Below are 18,179 nucleotides of genomic sequence, written 5' to 3'. Positions count from 1 at the left end.
ACACCACACACGTGGTATATAATTTTTAAATAATTCTTTATAAATTAACATGACTTTATATGATATATTAGATCATTTTATAACAAAAATAATTTTTTAATTTAATATATTACATCAAATTATTTTAATTTATAAATTTTTTTTATAAAATTAAACAAAAATACTTATTTAGAAATTAGCAAATTAATAAATCGGTTTCCCTCACACTGTGGGACCACTCCCACATTTAGCTTCGTTTGGATGATGAACATATGAGTTCATTTTTAGAGTGCCTCCAATATCTAAACACAAGTTTCACTTTTATTGAATATATTTCAATTTTCAACTCATCTTGCCCTACACTGATAAACATCAGATCACCTTCTTTATTGTTTCATTTTCCATATCTCGATTTCTTTTTTCATTCCAAATGTGAAAGAATGGAATGCGGTTCTTTTTTTTTTTTTTTTTGGATCCCATATATTTATAATTTTATATAAATATATCTAAATTTATCTTAACATTTAAATATATTTAAACTTATCTTAAATAAATTTTATAAAACTCACTCAATCATCTTAACTTACTATTATTTATAAAAAAACTCAATTTAACTAAATTTAACTCAACATTCAACCTTAACAAAAGTGTTTAGTAAATGGAAAAGATTGTGTTTTTCAAGGTTTTGTTATCTATGAACAGAACCTTAAAAGATTGTGGTCTCAGGCTAATTATTGTCTCGCAGTAATATCGATACTGCTACAACCATGAGAGTGGATTTTGAGAACCTTAGAATGGCCTAATGATATTGTAAATTTTTTTAAAAATATTTCAGACTATAAAAAAAAAATGAATGAAAAAAAATAAGCCAAATGATTTTATTGGGATCCATTCTCAAGTTATACCCTTTTGAAAAAAGTTATCAATAAGCGTAAATTTTTTTTTCAAACACTTTTAAATCTCTTAATTTGTTTTTAAAAAAATCGCAAATTCATTGAAAAAAAATTTATTAACCATTAAGTAAAAAGAAAAAAGCTACGATCATAGCTTTTCTTGAGACCCGACTGTAGATGGAAATATCATTTCCCATAGTTCTTGCAAGAATAAACTTCTTTTTCATAATTAAAAAGAATATTCTAAACAGGCCTATAAATTAAGCCCGGGTTTATCCTTACCCATCACTCCTCTAGAACTGCTATACACCACCAAAAGACATGGATCAGAGCCTGAGTACCTCTGTCGCGCGTGCTCCTCTCCTTCACGGCTTAGACATGCACGTCGCACAGCCTTCAACCACATGTTTGCGGCAGTTTACTTCTGTGCCATCTTAGTGCTGCTCTATCGCCATGCACTCAAGCTCATCCACTCCACCACCTTCGCATCCTTCCTCATCTCCCTCTCCTTCCTCGTCTCTGATACTTTTCTTGCTTTCTTGTGGTTCACTGGTCAGTGTTTCCTCATGACCATCGTTTACCGTGATGAATATCTTGAAAATTTCCAGAAGGCATTACTCCTAGAAAAACCTTCTTCAATCTTTCCGGCACTGGACGTGTTTATATGCATTGCCGATCCGTACAAGGAGCTGCCAATAAGGCTGGTGAGCACAGTCTTATCGGTCATGGCTTATGACTATCCGACAGAGAAGATTTCGGTGTATGTATCAGATGATGGGGATCACAAGTGACACTCTTTGCTTGCATAGAGGCTGCTAAATTTGCCTATCACTGGTTACCATTCTGCAAGAAGAATAATATAATAAAGATGAGCCCAGAAGCTTATTTTGTAACAAATCACTCTTCATAGTCCTATGATACAGAAGAGATTAAGGTAATATCGAGTAATTAAATATTCATTAAATATGATAGATTGTAAGTAGATTGTAAATAGATTGTTTAAGTAATGAGTTGAGCGCCTTGCGTGGAAAAAAAAGACAAAAACAAAAAATAATGACAATTGTATATGGGTATATCATTCGTCATAAATAATCAGGTCTACACACAATAATGATGATCTGAAAGTAACCCAATGACTAAATTAGGTTGCCGATAAAAAAATAATGAAAAAATAATTATATAATATTGAATAATAGTGAATAATAATAAAAAGTAGATAAAAAATAATAATAAAATAATAAAACAAGCCGTGCGTGAAGGCAGCTTTTTAGCGCGTCTCCGTTCATCCCAGTAGATCAGTGGCTGTAAGAATGGGTAGTGGGGCACGTGTAGGCAGATGGCGGCCGGAAAATAACAGATCTAACCATGCAAAACCAAACCGGTGGTAGTAGGAGGAAAAAAATACTACTTTAAAAGTGTGTACGTAATGTGAAAATGAAAAAGAGAAGGAGAGGAGGGTGGAGGGAGCAGAGAAAAAACACAATCTCTCCGAGAATGACTCCCACTGAAATGAAGTTTTATAGAGAGAAGAAGAGTCTCTCTCAAACTTTCGGAAGGCTGACGAAATTGCCAAGTGCTTGCTTAGACAAAAACAAATGTAAAAAGTTGCGAGAAGGCAAAAGAAAACAGAAGAGTACGAAGGTCAGGAAAAGGTGTTTGCCATGATATCTCGATCAGCCGAACTTGTGGCCGATGACAAAAGTAATTTCTCAGCAATTGTTTGAAATATGAGTCGGGCGCACTCAAGTGTACCGCACAGTACTTTTAGTTTTTTTTCTTTTTATTTTTTATATATCATTACATTTAAAATCACTTATTTCATCATTTAAAAAAAAAAAAAAAAAAAAATTTGACCAAGCGGTCAATCCAAGCGGTACATTATGGACGGCAGACTAGCGTTTTTCTTGAAATATATATCAATTGTCAGTACTTGTTTGTAAGGTAGGAAAAAAATATATATATTTACATATAATATTTTTTTCAATATTTTCCATAATTATATTTTAAATAAGAAATATTTTTATAAAATATCATATAAAAGTAATATTATTTTATAAAAATATCCTTATTTTATAATATTATTATGTAATATATTGTGCAATTGTTGTGTCTATATCATTACTCAAAAAATTTTACTTTTTATTGTATTTTATGTTGATTTTAAATTATATTTAATAGATCTTACATAAATATTAGCGATACAAATTAATTAAAAATACCTAGAAATGATATATATGGTAAATAAACAAGGACTTTCTAAAAAAAATAAAATAAAATAAACAAGTAAAACTCTCCAAACTAAGGTTGTCTCCTAAACATTTGAGACCCAAATTGAGGTTCTCATTAATTAAGCCAAGTGCTTGCTTAGACAAAAACAAATGGGATAAGTTGCGAGAAGGCGAAAGAAAATAGAAGAGTACGAAGATCAAGAAAAGGAGTTTGCCCCATGTATGCACGACGACGAAGAGTGCTCCAAGATGTGGCAAATATGGTCTACAGAGATAATTAAGTACCTCTGACCAATAATTGTTGAGTTTGTCTTTTAACGATTCTTCCATGAGACTTGCAAAACTCAAGGAGATGGGGGCTCGGGGTAGTGTGGGACACCTCCGATGCCTAAGTTAGAATTATCTCTTAGAGTATGAATGTAAGAGGAGAGTGTTCAGAGAGTTCTATCCGAACCCGAGAAGTGATTATATAATTGGTCGTGGTGGTCCCCGCCCATTACTAGCAGATTGTGGAATGGTGTACAGGACACTGTGCTGGTGGCAGGTTTCCACTCCCGTCATGTCAGTCGTCGCCCTTCCACATTGTGCATGGCTCACTAGTCTGTCCCTTACGACAAGTGAGGGGTGGGAGGTGCACACATTACCTTCTCCAAGAGGTGAGTGGATGTCTGGTTTTGCCGTTGCATGCTGGCTTCCTAGACCATTTAATGCAACATGCTTACTTGTCCGGCGATGTGGGTTGTGGTCTGAGCTAGTGACGTGACCAGCAACGCATCTGAAGGACCTCCTCGGGCCCAACCTAGTCCTTTTCCCTTTAGTATTACAAAAGTCGGCAAGTTAACAGACTTATGTTTAACAGGCTATCTCGACAAGTCTTGGGACCTGTGCTCGACCTGACTTCGAGGCTAGTCAAGGGATTCAGCTTGTAGCACAAAGGTCAACAAGTCAATGGACTTGTGTCCGACAAACCGTGTGGGCAAGTCCTGGGACTTGTGCCCAGCCTTACTTTGCGGCGATTCAAATGACTCGATTTGTAGTAAGATTGTCGGTAAGTCAAGGGACTTGTGTCTGTTGGGCAAGTCTTAGAACATGTGCATGGCCTGACTTCGCGGCGAGTTAAGGTACTTGACTTGTAGCATGAAGGTCAGCAAATCTTGGGACTTGTAGTGTGTCAAGGGACTCGACTTGTAGCACGAAAGTCAACAAGTAAAGAGACTTGTGTTTGACAGGCTATCTGGGCAAGTCCTAGGACTTCTGCCCAACTTGAATTTGCGGCGAGTCTAGGGACTTGGCTTGTAGCATGAAGGTCAGCAAGTCAAGATATTGTATCCGACGGGCTGTCTGGGCAAGTGCTAAGACTTATGCCTGGCCTGATTTTGTGGTGAGTCAAGGGACTCGACTTGTAGTACGAAGTTTGGCAAGTTAATGGACTTGTGTCCGACGGGCCGTCTGGGTAAGTCCTGGGACCTGTGCCCTACCTAACTTCAGGACGAGTCTAGGGACTCGGCTTAGTTGTTTTTCCTAAGAGAGATATCTTGAGAGAAAGACGTGTTCATTTCCATCACTTGGCATTTACATAGACATTGGCAGGTTACAGTTTCAGGGGAAATACTTTTTCAGGTGCTCAGCATTCCACAGGTGTGGGAGTTCTTTTCCTCTGTCATCTTTCATTCAATATGACCCCAGCCTGTTGCTAGTTGTTACTACGTAAGGTCTCTCTCAGCGTGGTCTCAACTTTCCTTTTTCATTCGGTATGACTCTAGTTTTCTTTAACACCAAATCATCCTCCTTGAAGGATCTAGGTTTGACCCACCTATTGAAGTACCGCTTAGCTTTCATCTTGTTGCTCGTCTTCTACATCTCTGCCTCCCGTCTTCTTTCTTCCAATAAGTCTAGTTGCTTTTTCAGTCTTTTGTCGTTGGCGTCTGGGTCAAAATGTTGCACTCGGTAAGAAGGCATCCCCACTTCGACTGGTGTCACTACCTCACTGTCGTAGGTCAAAACAAAAGGCATCTCTCCTGTTGAAGTTCTGACGATCGTTTGGAATGCCCACAAGATCCCTGGTAGTTCCTAGGCCCATCTTCGTTTCTGATTTGTCAGCTTTTTCTTTAGGATTGCCATTATGGTTTTGTTGGTCGACTTGACTTGTCTGTTGGATTGTGGATGGCCTGGGAAAGAGTACTTTAACTTGATCCCGAGTATTGCACACCACTCTCAATAATGGGAGGAGTCAAAATGTTAGCTATTGTCCGATATAATGCTTCAAGGGATGCCGAAGCGGCAGACCACAGATTTCTATAGGAACCTTGTGATAGTGGCTAAGGTGATAGTTGTCAGAGCTTCCACTTCTACCCATTTGGTAAAATAGTCAACTCCGATGATTACTAACTTTACCCCCCCCCCCTTTGCTCGAAGGAAGTGGTTCAATTAGATCCAACCCCCATTATGCAAATGGCTACGGGAACATGATTGGCGTCAACTCCTCTAGTGGGGCAATGTGGGATCGGTGCATGTACCTGGCACTTTGAGCATCTTCTTACAAACTCTTTGGCGTCTTTTGAGTGTGTGGGGCCAGTAATACCCCGCCCTTATTACTTACACGGCTAGCGCTCTGCCCCCCCAAGTGGCTGTTGTAGACTCTTTTGTGTATCTTGCTCAGTATATACTAAGCCTCAACCTGTGAGACGCATCTCATGAGTGGTTTGGAGAAGCCCCTTTTGTACAAGACCCCTTTTATTACTATGAAGCATGCTACTCTGTTTCTGACCTTTCAAGCTTCTTCCCTATCACTCAACAACTCGTTGGTGTTGAGGTACTTCACCTCATTTGATGCCCCTTCTTGCGTTTATGGACCAATGACCGAGATCTCGATCCCTATGGCTGGGAAGTCCACTGTCCGAGTTACCGTATTTTCTGGTAGGCGCAAATCTTCTTGTCCTAAGGCTGTTCGCGCTGGCTTGTCTGCCTCCTGGTTCTCCCATCTTAGTATCTGTTGGATGTGGAAGTAGCGAAAGAAGTCGCACTCCTCTCCTACTAACTGAAGATATTTTTTTAGTTTTTTGCCTTTGATGGTGAACTCGCCATTTACCTGATTAACGACTACAAGGGAGTTTGCCCTGACTTCCACTTCTATTGTTCCCAACACTCTGGTTTTCACCAGCCCGGCTTGCAATGCTTTATACTTGGCTTCGTTGTTGTTTGTCTTAAAGGCAAGCTTGATTGTGTAATTATGTTCTTTGCAGGCTCTTGTCACGATGTGCACTCCAACACCCCTGCCAGCCCTGCAAGATGAGCCATCGAAGTAGACCTGGTAGGGCTCTCCTACAAGTGCTATCGGCACTTCTTTGGGAAAGTCAGTGAACTCAACCACAAAGTCTACTAGCACCTGCCCCTTTACCGCAGTGCGAGGAGAATACTCAATGTCGAACTCGCTCAATTTAACAGCCCAGTTCAACAAAAGGCTCGAGGTGTCCGGTCTCTAAAAAACCTTTTTGAGGGGAGTGTTTGTAAGAACTTTCATGGGGTGAGCTTGGAAGTAAGGCCTCAACTACTTGGCAGCAATCACCAGAGCGAAAGCCATCGTCTCTATTCACGGGTATCTTGCCTCAGCTCCTCTAAACGCGTGACTTGTATAGTAAACAAGATGTTATCGCCCCTCCCTTTCTCAAACCAGGACTGTCGACACGATGTGTGGCGACACTGATAGGTATGCCAGCAAATCTTCTCCTAGCTCTGCTTGGCTGATGAGCGACGGACAAGTTAGGTACTCTTCTAACTTCTCGAATGCTTGGCTACATTCTTCATTTCAGTCCTACACTTTCCTCAAGGCCTTGAAGAATGGCAGACATTTATCGTTGAGTAAGAAATGATACGGTTCAGAGCAGCCAGTCGCCCACCAACTTTTGCACCTCGTTGATGTTCTGTGGAGTAGGCATGTTCATTATCACCACAACCTTTTTCGGGTTGGGTTCAATTCTCTACTCAGATACCACGAAGCCTAGGAACTTTCCTAACTCCACTCTGAATGCGCATTTCAGCGAGTTGAACTTCATTTTATATTTTCGGAGGACCGCAAAAGCTTCTCGCAAATCAACTAGGTGTTCATGGGTTCATTTGACTTGGCCTGCCAAATGGTTTATTCATCTTGGACTTCTTCATCCTAGTCATTTAAGCTAGGTGGCGGTGGAGCCCCCATGGCACCAACCTACTCACCGAGCATTCGCACCTCCTATCCCCCACCTCTCAGCTCCTGTGTGTAGTACTCCTGAGCAAGTAACTGTTGGCCCTTAACTTTTTCAACTCCTGACAGGGTGGAGAACTTGATCTTGAGGTGGTAAGTCGATGTGATTGCCATCAGGCTATTCAATGTTGGTCGCCCCAGTATTACATTGTTAGTCTTATGGTACGAGCAGTATTGTTGGCCCTTCTAGCCTTGCTAGGCAGTTTCTCACGGAATGGATGCATGCTCTCCCTGCACGGCATGGCTGGTGTGCACATGTTTTGCTCCATGTGCTTGGGCCAACTTATTTCCTTCTCGCTTGGCATCCCATGAATTTTTCCTGACTATTTCACAGGCCTTCCCTTTTGCTAACCCGCTAGCCTTAATGTCGGCTTGCTCCGTGTTGATGAAGCTATATGCATGGTCCATGAACTCCCATAGCATCGTGGGGGTCTTTTGAGCCAACTCCTGCATGAACGGGTTCCTTGGCTAGACGCCTCTCAGCAGGGCGACCAAGGTGATTTTCTCATCTTGGTCGTCCTTTAGACTCTCATTATCATGCTACTTGACAATCAAGAGGTACGCCACCGACCTTCTCCTCTTTTTGCTTACCATAAACTATGTCAAGAACAGGCAGGCTAAATCTCCAAATCCATCAATGGATCCTAGCGGCAGTGACCTGAACCATCCCCTCGCCCCCCCTTTCAACGTTAGGGGAAAAGCCTCGCATGCTTTCTCAACCGAGAACCCACTAAAGGTCATGTGGGACTTAAAAGTCTCCAGGCATTCAAGGGGATCTTTAGACCCGTTGTACATCTCCATCAGAGGGACCTTGAACTTGGGCGGGAGCGATGCCACCATGACTTCCTCATTGTACGGTAAGTCGGTGCTAGTGAGCAGTTGATCCACGGAGGATGATGCGCCTATCTTCTTGGCCATTTCCATATACTTATCCATGAGCTCTCGTAACTCATGGTGTATATGTCTTCTTTCCTCTTCTGCAGCGTTTCGTGACTCGACGTGCTCATTCTGGCTTGCCCTACATCTTCCCTAAACTCATAGTTTGCCCTCCGCAAGACTTTATTTTCCTGTTTTAGGCTTCTTACCTCTGTGGCCAGCTTCTTTATCACGTCCTCTATCTCGACCATCCTTGCCTCCATGTTTCTCGACAATTCTTCTTGTCTGCGGCTGGTTTGTGAACACGTCATTGCTGGCATACGAATGACTGGATTTCTGCTATTTGCAAATCCTGTAAGGTATTTACGCATTCAACCACAATATGTTTGGAGGTGAGTAACAAAGTTTTGGCCTCTGAAGTGGGAGTTAGCGAGCCTTCTCAAAAGGGGGATTGGGTTAGAGTGCAGCAGAAGGGAAAAGGTAAGGTAATAGGTCTGCCGGTTCTAGACTCTGGCAGCCGGTTCACGTCGGTGATGACCAGTTCCATCGATTTTTGGGCAATTTAGTGATTCTTTCGTGAGACCTACAAGACTCAAGGAGATGAGGGCTCTGAGTGGTGTGGGACACCTTCGATGCCTAAGTAAGAATTATCTCTTGGGGTGTGAATGTACAAGGAGAGTGTTCAGAGAGTTCTAACTGAACCCGGGACATGTTTATATATCCGGTAGTGGTGGTCCCTGCCCACTGCTAGAAGATCATGGAAGGGTGTACGGGACTAGGCCTGTGCATATAGGGCCTTGGGCCCGATCCGTCTAATCCGTATGCCATTGCCGGCATACGAATGACTGGATTCCTACTATTTGCAAATCCTGTAAGGTATTTGCGCATTCAACCACAACATGTTCGAAGGTGAGTAACAAAGTTTTGGCCTTTGAAATGGGAGTTACCGAGCCTTCTCAGAAGGGGGATTGGGTTAGAGTGCAGCAAAAGGGAAAAGGTAAGGTCATAGCTCTATCGATTCCAGACTTTGGCAGCTTGTTCATGTCGGCAACGACCAATTCCATCGATTTTTGGGCAATTTAGCGATTCTTTCGTGAGTCCTACAAGACTTAAGGAGATGAGGGCTCTGAGTGGTGTGGGACACCTTCGATGCCTAAGTTAGAATTATCTCTTGGGGTGTGAATGTACAAGGAGAGTGTTCAGAGAGTTCTAACTGAACCCGGGACGTGTTTATATATCTGGTAGTGGTGGTCCTTGCCCATTGCTAGAAGATCATGGAAGGGTGTGCGGGACTATGCCTGTGCATATAGGGCCTTGGGGCCGATCCTTCCGATATACTCGACATGGCCCACCTGACCAAATATGGTTTCATCGATTTTAAATTTAATACTGGGTTTAAACACCCTAGCCTGTCGAAACCTTGAAACCAAAAACGGAGTACCTATCTTCTCCCCACTATAGAAACCCTAGCCAGTGTCGCCATTGTCAGTCTTCGTTTTCTTCTCCACCTTGCATCCAAATCCGCACACTCTCACAGTCGGCAGTTTTTCTCCATCTGCCCCACAGTCTCTCCTACTCCAATACATCATAGATTCACAGGTTTTCGTATCATATATATCAAAATCCAAATTTACTTATTTTCGTATCGTATTCTGGATTCACATTTAGTATCATGCATTGCAAAAGCTAGCCAAATCCTTTCAAGGATAAAAACAATACCCGAAATTGTGGGTCCGTATATCCACCAAATCTTAAAATGGGGTTCACGTCTGTTGGAAGAAAATAAATATCTGATAGTCTATTTTGGTGATTGACATACAGAGTTAATGAGTGAATCGGGATTTGGGTTTAGCTTCAACGGGAGCCCCTTGGTTTCTTGCTTCAATGCATGGAGTTGGTTTTTCTGCTAATTCTATTCTTTTAGAAGATGCTTTTTATTCAACTAGCTTGGGGATAGATTGTTGGGGCTTTATTTCTATAATCTGATTTGGGTGGAAAGCCTTGGTTCTGTATATCTTATAGCACTTTAACTAGGTGTTGGAAGTGGAGCTTAGTTCGATATTTGATATTGTCTGCAAAAAGTCAACTTTGATTTATGTATTTATAGACTCAAAGCCTATCAAATTTACTTCATGCTTTGAATGAAAATAATAATAATGATGATGATGATAGGAAGAAGAGGATGAGGAAGTGTAAATTAAGGAGAGAGAGAAAGATAAATACTCTAGTTTTTCTCAGATCTACCCCAAAGTGGTTGCCAAAAAAAGGCTAGTTCTTCCGAGCCTCATTCCAACCCAAGAGTGAACCTTGCCTCATTGGATCCCAACTAGAGGATATAATCCCATAACTCACCCCTAAAAGAGCAGACCCAAAGCTATTTCGTAACTAACAAGTTTCTTGGATTTATATTTAGTTTTTATGCTAGCTATAAGATTGTCTTTTGTTTTTTGATAGATCATATTTCTAGCCATGAAATTATTAACAGTATCCCTATTGCATTGTAGGTAACTCACAAATCTACAGATACTTAACATAGAGTCTATACAGAATATAGCTCATAATTAAATACAAAGTATGCATTCTTAATTTCTAGTTATCTTGCATTCATTTGTCCTTGCCAATGTTTTGAATACCGTACCAGACACCGTACCGGTCAAGGTACTGGAACGAAATATTTCGGTACCGGTACCGTTTCGGGATAGCGTTTCGGGATAACGTTTCGGGATAGTCGATCTATAAATAAATTATATATATAAATATATATAAAAATTATATTCTAAAATAATAGTCTATATATAAATAAATTATATACAAATACATATATATATAAATTATAAATAGTCTAGTCTGAATTGAGGGTTAAAAAATAAGCTTGTAGTTTGAAAAAACGAAAAAAAAAAAAAAAAAAAAAACACAGGCCGAAATATAGGCCGGTACAGGCCGAAATTTAGGCCGGTATCGGCCGGTATTTTGGCCGGTACGGAACAGGTATAGTACCTGTACCGGCCGGACGGCTAAAACGAAAAATTTCGGCCTTACCGGCCGGTACGGTACGAAATTTAAAACTTTGGTCCTTGCCCCTGGCGACTAATTTGCCTCGCACACTTTATCTACATCTTATTCTTTTGTGTGAGCTTTGTGCTCCTGTCTCCCTGCCTCTTCAGTTGATTGGGAACCTTTTTCCCTTTGGGAAGTGTTGTTTCTTAGCTATGAAAGGTGATTCAGTAAGGCCCTGGAAAGTGATGATAGATTCCAAGGGCTCAGGGTTGAAGATGCCATATTGATATTGGTTTTGGCTAGATTATGTTGAGAAAGTTAATGGTGAAACTCAGGAGTCAGAGGAATGATGACTGAATGTGACACTGATACACCAATTGAACGTGTTCTGTCCCAAGAGGATGCTGTAAGTTATAACTTGTGGTTAAATATATTAATATTTTTTAACATCTCTTGGATGTCATTCTTGAAAATAGCTTAACAGCTTTCACCTAGGAGTAAAAAGCTTTTATGGCTTCAGCTAGGCCTGTGCAAAAAATGTGATAGACCCGGCCCGTCCGATATATCCAACTCAACTCACCCGATAAGTTTGGGTTAAGATCAAATGTGGGTTCATCAGGTTGGACATCGCTAGCTTTTAGACGAAACGGCAGCTCTCTCTCTCTCACTTTCAAGTTTCAACTCTTCCTCTTTCAGGCTTGTGCAAAACTACATCTCTAGACTCTGGGCTCTCTCTCTCTCTCTCTCTCTCCCCTTCCTCAATCACGCTTGAAGAAACCGAGTCTCTCTCTCTCTCTCCCCGATCGTGCCTCCAAGCAACTGAGTACTTTCTTTCCATTATGAAAACCTACTCCCTCCCCATGTCCACTAAAAAGCCATGTAAGGTTCCTTTGATGGATCCTAATATTTCTAACAATAATGAATAAATTTCTTATGTTATGGAGGTTTATTGTTCAATCATTTGGGACCCATTTGTGTTAAATTATGAAGTTTTGTGAGGCTGAGTCTTTCACTTTTCTGGATTGTACTCCTTTATTGTACTCCACTTATCTCATGCTAAACTAATGGGAGAATGGAAATTTTACGGTCTAATATCCAAAGTGTTCATCAAAGTTATGCATATCAAATAAAGATGCAGATAAGATTCTGAACTTTGAAGAGATATGGTTTCATCCCCAAAGTGCAAAAAAATTTGAACTCAATTTGAGGTGGAAAGATCAAGAATAAAAAAGCCTTTCATGATAACAAAGCCTTTCAAAATGATGAAAAAGGGTAGTGAGTGAGAAAAAAAAAATCGGTAATTTTTTACCCGACCCGGGCCAATGTGCAGGCCTATACGGGACACTGTGCTGGTGGCAAGTTTTCACCCCTATCATGTCAATCCCCTTCTCAACAATAATTATCTTTTTTAGTTTGTCTTTTTTATAGTAAGCTTATTTGGACGTTTTCAATCATAAGTTTAGCAAGAAAAATTAAAGAGTAAGTTTTTTTTTTGGGAGGGGGGGGGGGGAGGGGAGTTAATGTTAATCTTGCCACGTCTATTAATGTCATCTACCATGTTTCGCATATTATATGATTAATTATGTGACATTTATAACTATATAAGAGTAGTGGTATTTGAAGACTTTTACACTACACATTATCCGCATATCATAATTTGATTTGTAATATTTAAAATTTAAAATTTATCTTTTAAATCAAATTATGTCACTAGAATGATATGTGGTGTAAAGACTCTCAAATAAAATTATTCTTTAAGCATTAATCAATGCCTTAATTATTGAATATTGTTGATGGTCCCTTAATTTGCTTATATTTCATTCTCTACTTTATATTGAGAAACTCTTTGTGTCTGATTTCATTGGGTTAATGTGATTATCTCATTGTCCATTCGTTTATTAACTTATCAGTACTACTCTTGTTCTCAATGCACGATATCACAGAAAATTTATGAAAGCATGAAAGAAAGGGTAGAGGAAGTCCTTGAGAAAAAGGAAAGTTGGCAAAGAGTATATCACTGAAGAGCTAGAGCGCAAGGCTTTTAGCAAATGGACAAAGCATGGATTTACCTGCCAAGATCATTCCACTGTCATTCAGGTATCTACATTTATATCATGGGTAGTGCAACATGTACTTACAATTTTATTTACAATCTTACGTGTAAGGTTGATTTCGTCAGTTTTCTTTTTAAATTCAAATTTTTAAATTTTAAATTTCATAATTTTTAGCATATCAATAAGTGATATGTCAACACGTATTGTTATGTAAGTAAGAATTATACGTACAAATAGCATTTTCCTTATTGTTTTAAGTTGATTAGTTCCTAATTAGTTATTAATTGGCAGCTTAACTCAACCATGGGCAGGTCTTATTAGAGAGTGGCAAAAACAAAGACGCGACCAACCATTTGATGCCAAACCTCATATATGTCTCTAGGGAAAAGAGCAAGACTTCATCCCACAATTTCAAGGCTGGTGCCCTCAATGTCATGGTAAGCTCAATTTCCTGTACCTACACTAAAATGCTCCACAATGTTATTTCTAGTTAACAGTTTTTTATCATTAATTTTCATGTATTTATAATTTTGCTTTCTCTTTGTCATCATGTATTGAAGCTTCGAGTGTCGGCCACCATGACCAACACTTATGGAAAATGATTTACACACAACATTTTTTATAACACTTTATACAATTATATTTTAAATGAGGTATTTTTATAAAACATCTTATAAAAGTAATATAATTTTATTAAAATACTCTCATTTTATAACATTATTGAGTAATGTATTGTACAATATATTGTGTGTATATCATTACTCTTTTTTTATTATTTAACACTATAGTGTTAATTAGTAGCTTTCAATTATATAAAAAAACTAGACATCTGAACTCATTTTATCTGAAGTAGTTCAAACCTTTAAATTTACTAGGAAGTAGGACCTGCAATTTATCAATTTTACCTATTTTTTAACTTTTTAATAGTTTTTTTTTTAATTATACGTGTCAAATAGTGATGGAGGGTGATAGAGGCTGATCTGATCAAATTCAGAATCATAACAAGCAAATGTTTAAAAAAGGTAAATAAACTAGTACAAATGGTAAACCGCAAACTATTTCAGTACTCGATCATAAACCTCTTTGAAAAAAAGTGTACCTTTTATAGCACATGGTTCAATCATCAATTAAACAATGATCTTGGAAAGCTCTTAGTTTTTTCTTATTGTCTCTCATTTAATTGGAAATGAATTGATCATTTTAATTAAATTGTGTTTAAATTTTGGAAAGAGATAGACGTAAAATGTAGATTCTACAACATTTAATGCAACACGCATAGAGTTTTCTAACAGTATGAACTCCAGATATGCATTTAATACTATACATATTTCTCTTTGTATTGAACCATTCAATTCATGCAAACAATCAAGAATCTCAATCCACTTAAATTGTATGCTAATATAACAAGATATTTGTAGAGCACTGGAATTCAAAAGGAGAATTATGGTTTGAATAAGAATAAATGGATTGGATGTACAAATTGGGCTACAAATATGGATCACTGGTAGAGGACTTCTTCACGGGGCTTCGGCTACAATGTGAGGGATGGAGGTCCATATTTTGCAACCCTAAGAGGGCAGCCTTTTTGGGTGATGCACCAATCAGCCTCGTCGATGTCCTAAACCAACTCCAACGATGGTCCATTGGCAGTCTCCAGGTTGCCTTCTCCAGTTTTAGTACCTTAACCTTCGGTACTAGATATTTGGGCCCTCTTATGGGCCTTGCCTACACTCATTATTGTTTATGGCCCACCTGGTTTATTCCTCACCCTCTATGCGTTCCTCCCCCAACTATGCCTTCTTCATAGACTTCCTATATTTCCAAAGGTATGCTTTTTACAAGTTACAGAATTTTTTTTTTATTTTTTTAATAGCATTCTCATCGATTTAGGCAAGATTTTAGACAAGTTTAGCTAATATGTCAAATTTTACCTTTTGGCTAATCATTCAAAACTTGAACTACATATTGGATTAGCCATATCACTTTTTATAATAATGAAATATTATTATTTTTTAATTATTTTATCTACTTATTTAATGCATTATTTATTTTTAAATACTTTTTATTTTTATTTTCATAATTTCCAACAATCTATGTATTAAAATACATAAAATATATCTATCAACCTAAATTAACTTCATTTTCAAACACAAAATATTAAAATATATACAAAATATATTTACAAAAGAGTGAGAAATAATATAAAATTCATTTGGCTAAGTTACTTAGCTCAACATATTGACATACTAAATTTACATATCAATGCCTAATCCAATGTGAGGGTTTTAAGGGGCATATTAGCTAAATTTTAGCTAAAGTTGGTATGCCTAAGCCAATGAGGATGCTCTTAGCTACTAATATAAGTCTTTTTTTTATGAATAGAAAAATATTAATAACACATTTTCATATATATAGCTTTTGAACTTTAAGAAATGGGTAATGTTATACACAGTCTTGGAGTATGCAATCTCCCCACATACTCCCTTTAAGAAAAAAGTGAGGGCCACTATTAAAAAAATAAATTTTTCATGTAGATCCCAAATTTACTAACTTTTTTCAAAGGGAGTACGCAGAGACTAAACGCCCCATGATTGCAAATATAATTCCTCTTAAGAAATTTTCATGGTCAAGCTTTTAAGGTTTTTCTATTTTTAAAATCAATTTTCTTTTAATATAAATTTGATATTAGATTTTGAATTTGAATAAAACCCAAATATTATCTTTTGAAAAATATGATTATTACAGATTTTTTTTGGTTGTCAAAGGGGAGGGGGCTGTTTGAATTATTTTATTTGTTGGTGATTATCCTAAAAACCCAGTTGATAGAAAATTTTAATTAATTCATTCACTCAATCGTTTCAATGATGTAAACTAAGCCTCTCCATTTCAATTTCGACCTTTTATCCATTTGGATTTTACTTATTGGTGAAAATATGGTGCAGCTGTCAGAGCCAAGTTTTATGTTGTATGTGTTTCTTGTCCTTGGAGCCTATGGACAAGATCTCCTTGAATTTTTTATAGGAGAAGGAACAGTTCAAAAGTGGTGGAACGATCAGAGAATGTGGATGATAAGGGGGCTCTCAGCCTTTGGGTATGGATGCCTCAAGTTCTTCCTCAAATGTTTAGGCATTTCCACAAATTGTTTCGGTTTGACCAGCAAAGTGATTGATGATGAACAAAGCAAAAGATATGGACAAGGTATGTTCGAGTTTGGAGCCTCATCAAACATGTTTGTGCCACTAAAAACGGCAGCCATTATCAACTTGGTATCATTTCTTATGGGGCTTGTACAAGTTCTAAGAGGCAGCAAAATGCAGGGTCTGTTTCTGCAGATGTTCTTAGCAGGTTTTGTAGTGCTGAATGCCTTGCCAATTTACGAAGCCATAGTCTTGAGGAATGATAAAGGAAGAATACCATTCAAAACCACTGCAACTTCAACATGTCTAGCTTTGGCTCTTTATGAGCTAGTTTCTCTTCCTCTTGGGAATCAAAATTAGCAGATTTTCTTTTTACTGTCTAAACTATTCTTGCTCTTATATGAGTGGAACACTATTTAGTTTTTCTGTAACCTTTGGAAAACTATATAGGCCAGCCTTTGTGCTATGTGTTTGTGAGAGCTCAAAATAAGCATAGCAGAAGTTGAATGTCTTGTGAAAAAGGAACTGGGATTTAAAGCTTTTTTCATTGCATCTTTTTACTATTTTGCATTTCTGTTGTTGCATGGAGTCTAGACTCTATTGTTTCCTTTTTTTTTCCCTAAGCAACCTCTATATATAATGATTAACAGATAGAGGAATATATGAGTAAAAGGTGGAGGATCCCGACAAATACCAACTAGCTAGTACACAACAAAAGAAAATAAAAGACAAAAACTGGAAACAAATAAATATTTCCTAATTCCCCCCCCCCCCGCGCAATGGTCGGGAGCTGCACAAAGTGGCAATTTTAGTACAAATCTGACAAATAGATTGTGAACTCAAGGTCAGAGACCATGGCGATTGGCGTGATTGCACTATCGTTGTTCTGGAGCAATCGTTGGGGAGATCCGCTTCCTCATCCTCACAATCCTTGGGTGAAGGAAGACAACTCTTATATTAAAATGCTAGATCAAAAAATCAAACTGCATTGCATTACACGTCGTGCAAAACACCACACTCTCCCAAAGGATATGTGGGGTTCTCACGTTGGGGGATGAAGTAAAAAAGATGGAGCTCGTGGGTTGTAGCAAGAAGAGACCGCCAATGGATAATGAGAGTGGTTGGGATAATTACTTTTCCTTTTGGATATAAAGGTATGTCAGCTTCTGAATTTAGTAAAAGAGAAATGATAGTTATAGACTTATAATTGTGAGTGTGTAAGCGACGCACAATCACTTTGAAAAAAAGTAGATAAATACAAAATTTGCATAAAAAAATTAATTTTTTAAAAATAGACTATACTCTTTTTTAAAATAATTATACAATACTTATATATTCATAATTGTATGTAACATTACTTTTAAAAAAATGAGCAAGATAGATATAAAAATAGACTAATAACAGTTTGGGAGAATGCCATGAAACTTCGAAATCTACACCAATATGCGAGACTCACACGCTAATCACGTCACAGCCGTGTTGGGCAGATCTAAAGGATCTAAGAGTAGGGAATCAATTGGGCTAGTGCGAGTAGCGGATATGGCATTAGGGAGTGGAGGTGCGTGGACCCCACATGCCATTTTGGGCGGAGCATGAGGAATACGTGCCCATCATTTTAGCACACCACCAACTCTACCCAAAGGATTAGCAGCCTAAGGCCCGGTTTGGATTCGAAGGTGACTTCGAATATATGAGGATGACTTCGAATATGTGAGGATGATTTCGTACGGTAAAGTGGTCTGTCAAACCACACTCATCTCAGCAAACTCTTGCAT

General features: G+C 38.4%; 1 pseudogene; it reads left to right on the top strand.

The window, feature by feature from the left end:
• Positions 1-1,175: 1,175 nt before the first annotated feature.
• On the top strand, positions 1,176-16,951 carry LOC121235513 (annotated as a pseudogene).
• Positions 16,952-18,179: the final 1,228 nt, after the last annotated feature.

Source organism: Juglans microcarpa x Juglans regia, chromosome 6D (genome assembly GCF_004785595.1).
Source record: "Juglans microcarpa x Juglans regia isolate MS1-56 chromosome 6D, Jm3101_v1.0, whole genome shotgun sequence".
Taxonomy (NCBI): domain Eukaryota; kingdom Viridiplantae; phylum Streptophyta; class Magnoliopsida; order Fagales; family Juglandaceae; genus Juglans; species Juglans microcarpa x Juglans regia.
Note: the sequence above shows the minus strand (reverse complement) of the source record. Positions and strands in the feature narration are given on the sequence as shown.